Here is a 7,377-nt window from a genome sequence, read left to right as displayed (position 1 = left end):
AAATCGTTTCTTTTGTCCTACAGTTTTTTTTTGTTTTTAATAACATTAACATTAACAAATGTTACACGTAAGTCCAAAATAACGCGCCAAAATGTAAGGTATAAGCTTTGTGAAGTTGCCATTCGTTTAATTAAATGTGTTTCACCATGAATAAAAAAACCCAGAAGCCTTCTATATTAGAAAATTAAAGTATCTTGAGGTTTCTTTAAAAGCCTTTGAATCAATAATGTCAAACTAAATCCCAGCGAGTAAATTAATCAGAAGGAGTGGAGAGATGTTAGTTCCCACTGGTAATATCAATTACTTATTTATAGGTTTTATTGACAAAATTGATAATATGTTATCAAACAACTACCGCAAAGCCTCACATATATGATCACAGTCCATAAAATATATTTGTTAAATTTACTGTCACGAAAAATGTTCTTGTTCTATTACATGCCGAATGATAAGCATTTTCTCTAGCAAATGTTTTCTCAGAGCTGTCTGTTTTTTTTTTATTTCTGTGATTATCTGATAAGTTATTATAAAAAGTAGACAACCCGTAAGTGCCTATAATTGAACACTTCTAGTGTGTATTCAAGAGCTTTTTGATAACACCTTCGGTACTCTTGATGGACCGAAATAGATTAACACAGGAGTTGTCATATACGTGGTATATAATGGAAAGTAGACACAAAGTCAAAAGAAAAGATATATTGTTATAGTACGTAAAGCTGAATTAGTATTTTATCAAATTTCATACATGATTCTGAATATTAATACAGCTAGTAAAGAGTTGGGAACTAAAACATAAAGAACTCCTTCACAGTATTTGTCTCATCTAGTGGCATTGATTATTGAAACGTTTTTAGTTAGTAATATATGTAGGACACCCAAACGTAAAAATGGTTACATAATATTATGTGATAACATTCACAAATGTGAAGTAACAACCTTTGTAAAAACGTTCCAAAAACGCGAAACTTAATTGTTCTAAATGTAAAAATGATGCCAAAGAAAATTAATTTAAAAGTTAAAACATAAAGACTGTACTTGATGAATTTGCTGGATAAACAGTAAATATCGGACATGTTTTTTAATAACATCTTTCAGAAAAAAAAAAAGACATCCAGGCTATAAATATAGAAACAGTAGTTTTGGACCATAAGTTTAGCATTTGATCCCCTGAGACTAAATAATTATAATGTGGTCATCAAAGGCCCAATGGAAGTAATATTACTTTGTAATTATATGGGTGATTTTCACCAGTTAAATATAACGAATTTTGACTGGCTATCTTGTCGAGAGGCCTTATTATTTGTGAATAAGTAAAGTAAAGTAAGTAAGGAAGTAAATTCTTTATTTATAGAGGGTAACCCATTTAGCAAAGCTAATCTTCCATGGGGCCCTCTCACGACTAGAATGAAAGACTAGAATGTACAGTATTATGACCATAGTAACAAATATTTAACAGAAATCAAAGAAGAAATTATATATGCATGAAACAAAATACATGAAATGTAGTTAGCATTAAAATCCATTCATCCATCGATCCATTTTATACAGTTAATTAAATTTAAAACATGGCAATGAAGATGAGGTTTTGATTTCTATTGGCAAACAGTTCCATACAATTGGCCCTGAGTATAAAAGACTACCTTTAAATATTTCAGTTTGCATTTGGTATATAAAAAATTAAGTTTGTATTAGAACGCAATGTTGAAGGAGGAGACTAAAGATAAACTTCATATAATATATTTCCTTCTTTTTCTCAGAACAGAAATATACAACTTTTTGAAGTGATTTATTTCCTTTATTATAGAAGGAAATCGCATAAAGATAAAAATTATCACAATTTATAATAAATAATCCGTTCTTGAATAACATCAAAATTTATACAGTGAGGAACAGAATCGGAGACCCCACAATAATTGATTTCTGTGTAACTATTTTTCTGACAATTTAGAGAAAAATTTGTGACACACTTTGGTAATTTATTGGACTGCCACACATCAAACAAAGTTTTTGGTTCATTTGAAGTTCTGGCGAGAGTTGAATCTTTTAAAGACAACAACAGAGTTTTACATATTTTGTTATAATAATGTTAACAGATTTTTTATGCGTAAAATCTTATTAAATTAGACAGTGCCCTGGTATAGCTTTCCCGTTCATTTTGGTATGCTACATAGCATGCTTTTTCTTTGAAAATGCGGAAGAAAAGTTTGAAGCTAAGAAATATTGTTCATGAACTCTTGAATCTGTCGCATTTCCGTATGTCACTATCTTATCAAACGGAGGTACTATTACTATACCCCCTCTCGCTCCGAGAATGTCTTTTGATTCAGTAAATAAACAAAACAGTATTCTGGTCTAGATAAAACATTCAGTGTGATTCAAAAAAAACTCTTTCAACATTTGTAAGAATATTGTCTGTACATTTGTCCTAAACATTGTTGTTACATTTGTGACAGTTTTTTTGACAGATGTGACAAGCGTCATTTTTACATTTTAAAATAACCATGTTTCGCGCTTTATTTCACGTGACTTTTTTCACATTTGTAACCATTTTTACATTTTGGTGTCCTACAAATGTATTTGTATGGTAAATGCGTCATATTATGATAATATTGCTTGATGGTTTATAAGGAGTTAAATGAAGTTTTCTTGGAACTTAGATAAAACTTTCTTTTAATTATTTAAGTGAGAAACTAAGTTTAAGAGGTAACAAGGAAGAGTTTAATTTACATACGAAACATCGTAATTTTACATGAGTTTGTACTATTTTGAAAAAAAATACTTTTTTCTATTCAGTAAGAGCGTTATGTTCTGCGTTTTCTTTCCGAAATTATTTCCTAGCACAGACATCAGTAGATAAGGGTATTTCAGAGAGACAAATAAAAATATTTTTACATAAAATACTTTATCCTGCACCTTTAGTTGATTCTTTTGTCATCAATAATTTTTAAGTTTATCGCCCGGTTGATAATAGTATTTACTTTCCTTACAGTTGCAACTGACTTGAGTAATAAATTCTTTGTCTATATTTGAGACTATTCTATTAACATTAAATGGAATGTCAACGGATAACAATATTGTCAGTTTATTTATCGGTTTTCTTTAAAGAGACTAAGCATGTTTGCCAGAATTGTTTAATATAATATTGCAGCCAGCGTCAGTAATTGTCGTACGAAGTTTATGTCTCAATTTTTTCGAACATGAAGAGAACGAGTTTTGCATCTTTGTAGAGAATACAGAGAAAACATTAATGTCGGGAAATTTTACCAATTTAATTAAGCTTTAAAACTAGAAGTCATACTACCTGCATATTTCAATTATTCCACAGAACAAAAAAAAAAACGTCCTTCACTGATAGTCCAGTTTTATGAAAGTAATAAAAATTACTTTTTACTAGAATGTTCCCGAAATCTGGTTTAAAGTGGTGCTTGTATGCGGAACATATTTTATACCTCTATTTTATGTGTTTCATGGATGATACATGTAAATAGATAATTTCTGACGATTTTAAGACATTTTTAAATGAATATTGTATAACTGTTATATTTTCTCAGGATCTGTCATTTGGTTCGCGGGGTGAGAGAAGTGGGGAGTCGGAATCAATACACTTAAATACTAGCCGCAGAACTATCTGAATTCAATGGCTAGTGACCATCGGTCGCCACTGTACAAGGATTATGTTTATAACCCTGCTCATGACGTTTTAAATGAATGAACAATTGAACCAATGACCAATAAAAATACACCTAAAATATTACGAAATAAATTGCATATTCTCCCAATTTAAATGCACGCGTATGTTGTTGTTGTTGACGGTGTTTAATGAAAGTATAAACATTGCTTTCATTTATATCTAAATATCTAAATTTCTTTTCGCTTGGAAAACTTAATGCATGGTAGAATCATTGAATGGGGTGCTCAATATTGGTAAAAGTACAATAACATATTTGAAACTTTGCATTTTTTAGTAAAAAACAACAACATTTGGTCAAGTTATAACTGTAAACCAAAGATGAAACTATGTATCTTGAATTCGAAACTTTCGGGCGTTTTAATTAGAGGTCAGTGCAAAATCGCCTTAAAATGATATTTTATGCACTCGATTTCGGGACGGGACTTGAAAATGTCTTCGAGATAGACGGAATTACAAGAAAACCAAGTTCGAGATAACGAATTTTAAATGTTTTTTTTACTGATAAAATGGGTATGTAATCAAAATAATTTTCTGAATATATAATTGAAGAGCAAGCTTTGATGCAGTACACGAGGATTTCGTTCTCGATATACAATGTGAGTAATGTACTTGAATAAAGATGCTGCAGTCGATGCATCTGTTAAATGCTATATATCTCTCGATTTTGACATACAATTGAAACTCGGTATCTCCAACTTCCGAGGGTTTGAGCGTTTTACTTCCAGATAACCAAAATTCATTATTTTGCGCACGTGTTTTCGGGATGAAGCTTGAAAATATCTTCGAGATAGCTGAAATTTTGAGATAGGCGGAGACAGGCTAGTTCGAGATACCGAATTTCAATTTCAACTGTATTGAAAACCGATGTCAGAGACGCCAATAATGTCAAAATATTTTTTCAGCTTAATAATGTGTTAACCAGGATTTCAGATAGATATTCATCTTCCCGTTTGTTTGGCTTTGATTAGATTTTCAAATTTTCGGGGAAAGTATTATTTTTGAATTTCATCAGCTTAGTCTAAAACTTAAACATTTAGTACACGCTTGTAACTTACAGCAAGGAATACATGCAGTTTACAGGGTATAGTCCCAAGAAACCACGTCGCTGTCACATCTACCAAAAGTGCCGACGGAAGACAAAATATAAGTATTAATAAATCAGCTATTGATAAGTTCACCATAAAAATATTTGTAATTGTTCTAAGATCCTTATTCCTCCAGACAGCAAAACAAACTAATATATTGCCTACTACACCGATGATAAACGTTAAAGCGTAAGTCACAATAAGAATCCATTCTACTGTCTGTGGGTAAATATAATCATACAATTCCTGTATAGAAATTCCCTGTTCCGTAAAGGTAGCCAATGCTGTATTCAACGACCCAAGATTTGTTTCATTCGGGTTTAATTCCGAACAATTGTTAACAATTGTTGAGGTATTATTCTCCATTTTGTTACATATATACTTTCGTTAAACTGCTTCAACAGAATTCACTTGTTTACTAATCCAACTATATTTTGAAATTTCGCTGCTGATATCATTTTATCTATAATCTTTCGAGTTTAAATCCTTTGTTCTCAGAAGCACATCATTTACCACTTTGTTCATAAATAAATGAATTGTTCATAAAACAATTGAAATAAAAAACAGCTTTTGAGCCCAATAAATCACAAGCAAATCCTGTTTAATATATGATATATCAATAGATAAAACACATCTGTCCATAACAATCTGGTTTGCGATTTAAATATTTTGCTCCGCTGTATTTTATTCTATTTGCTCAAGTGCGTATTGGTAACTGCCCTTAAAAAAACTGTTTCAGCTGGCTGTGAAATTCCGATAGGAGAAGCAACTAGTGTTATATAAATGCACTGACAAACGTTTTTAACAGTTTGATACTAGAAGCCAGCTGCTGTCAGATGCTGCTACACAGAATATTTATTCATACTAATTAAACCTGAAACTATAAATAATTTCATTTAATATTATATTCATGACATTGTAGAAGAATTTTAATTGAAGTTTTACAATTATGCATCTTTTAAATATTCTTTATTAGCGAGAATGTAACTGTTGTAGTGTATTTTTCGAGGCTAAATATGTATTTCAGTTTGATAAATGAAAAATTAAGGATCATTATAGGCTATGCCCAAGAACCAGAATTATTTAAAGTGAAACTATTACAACGCCATGTAGCGACCGTTTACCACAGTGTTATTATATATTCCTGTCAAGTAATTAATTTAATGTAATGATTCAAGATAAAATTTTGAAAAAATCCACCCTAACATTCCATTTGAACGACGCTTAATATAACTGATTGTTATTGTGAAAAAAAAAAGAAAAACAGCGTAAAAGATTGAAAAAAAAAAAAACACAAAAAACAACAACAGAAAATCATTGGAATGATGATAATCAATGCCATGTGCGTCGAGAAGTTGCTGATGTTTGCAGTCACTGGAATATATGCATATGTCACTGAACAAGTTAATATACCATACCAGTCTACAATATATTGAATGGTTTAATATTGATCTGTCTTCTTTGATAATTGTCAGTAAGTATTTAGATTACTAAAGATATTAGGGCGACCGATTTTCGAACGGTTCTGCCATTGCAGTCAAGTGTGTGTATGTGTGTGCGTGTGCGTGTGCGTGTGCGTGTGTTTGTGTGTGTGTGTGCGTGTGTTCGGGTTTAACGTCTTTTTCAACAATTTTTCAGTCATATAAACGACGGTGACTACTTGTAGCAGTGAGCACAATGCCCAACTTTATAGTGCTACCTCATTGGAATATCACGCCGTAGACATGTGGCATGAAACCCCACCCAGTCACATTATACTGACACCGGGCTGACCAGTCCTAGCACTACCCCTTAATGCTGAGCGCCAAGCGAGGAAGCTGCCAGTACCATTTTTTATGTTTTGCGGCCTGGGATCGAACACACGACCTCTCGCACTCGAAGCGGACGCTCTACCACTAGGCTACCGAGGCGGTTGCCATTGCAGTCAATCGTATATCTTCATAAATATGGTTCTGCTATTAAAATCTATAGGTATTTTAAATAAAGGGACTTTGACACGAGCTAAATTTTTCAATCGGTTATGTCACTGAAATTATATACATGAGTACGACATAAATTTTTGAAACTTTCTGCAAGTTTAAACGAATGGCTACATATGTGTAAAAGACATCGGCACGACCTTAATATTTTGAATGGTACTGCTGTTATAGTCAGTATGTACCTAAGAAAAGACTGTTCTGTCAGTGCACACCGTCACAGCCACCACGGATATTTAAGGTCATAAATATATTATTTATCTGAACATGATCAAAGCTTTGGATGCATTGATGTGCAAAATTGGAAGTTGGTCTTTGAAAGATATTCAACTGTAGCGATCATATAAATGATTTTATAGGAAAGTCCTATTAAGCCCTCTACAGACGGTAAGTTTTTGTTGTACAACACCAATTAAATTCAAGATGTACAGCCAAATATTACCGTGTGTACGATGCTATTCCTTGATTTCGTAAATCTTAAGTCTTGACTTACAGATTAGGACATGTTCTATTTCGTAAGTTTTGCCTTACGTACCACCCACGTTGACAAGCAACAAATTCGTAAATAATTAGTTGATAAGAGGCAAGTGAATGAAATTCCAGAAACAATTGCCCAAAAATAAAC

The sequence above is a fragment of the Mercenaria mercenaria genome, chromosome 7 (genome assembly GCF_021730395.1).
Source record: "Mercenaria mercenaria strain notata chromosome 7, MADL_Memer_1, whole genome shotgun sequence".
NCBI lineage: Eukaryota > Metazoa > Mollusca > Bivalvia > Venerida > Veneridae > Mercenaria > Mercenaria mercenaria.
The sequence above is the reverse complement of the archived record's forward strand: the minus strand, read 5'-3'. Positions refer to the sequence as shown.